Raw genomic sequence first — 766 nt, forward strand, 5'->3', positions numbered from 1 at the left:
TTTAACGACTCACTTCAGTAATTTGTTCATCCTGCTCATCGAATGGCTTGCCATCTTTCCGATTGAAGAAAGTGGCAACACCCACAATTTCTTCTTTCTTGTTGACAATGGGAAGGGACAGGACATTTTTGATGAGGAAACCAGACTCGTCCACAGCTTCTTTCTGAAAAGTAAAGCAATTTAAAAAGTGTGATGATTACATTCCCCTTGTCGATAAACTAATCAAAATTATGACCAAAATAAATTGTTTTCTGTTTCAGTTTGAAGGTTACAGGTTTGTGGCTATTTCAGGTGTGGATCAAGAACAGTATGAGCTCTGAGAGGGTTTATCCTGGAATTGCTTACAATACCTGGAATGTAAAGTACTCATCAGCAGCAACATTCATCATGTTACAAATCTGCAGAAAGAAAAATAAAGTCAACATAAGCAATAATAAAGCAAGTAGTCGTTTTAACCCTTTAAGTAGCTCTTTTAACTTGGTTTAAGTAGTTATTTAACCTAGGACAACCTAGGATATTAAGAAAATACTTTTTTACTTACAAAACCACTTTCAGCCACATAGGTGGGGAGGCCGCTAACAAGTGCCCAGTGGTCTACAGGAGGGGTCCTGGAAGCAGAAACATTCAAATGAGAGAGGCTGACTTGCTAGTACGCTATATGGGCAAAAGTGTGTGGACACCAAGCAGCAACCTCCCACTCTCTCTCTTGAAGCCAACACGAAAGTGACTTAAACTGTAATTCGTCAACTGGCCTCTAGAGGCTGGC

General features: G+C 39.8%; 1 long non-coding RNA gene across 1 annotated transcript; it reads right to left on the reverse strand.

Moving 5' to 3' along the window:
- Window positions 1-11: 11 nt before the first annotated feature.
- On the reverse strand, window positions 12-714 carry LOC107682442 (uncharacterized). Its single transcript, XR_001633487.1, has 3 exons — window positions 542-714; window positions 351-398; window positions 12-163 (listed from the first exon to the last, which is right to left on the reverse strand). It is a non-coding gene; the product is annotated as an uncharacterized LOC107682442 (long non-coding RNA).
- Window positions 715-766: the final 52 nt, after the last annotated feature.

Source organism: Sinocyclocheilus anshuiensis, unplaced genomic scaffold (genome assembly GCF_001515605.1).
Source record: "Sinocyclocheilus anshuiensis isolate Anshui unplaced genomic scaffold, SAMN03320099.WGS_v1.1 C32200843, whole genome shotgun sequence".
Lineage (NCBI taxonomy): Eukaryota > Metazoa > Chordata > Actinopteri > Cypriniformes > Cyprinidae > Sinocyclocheilus > Sinocyclocheilus anshuiensis.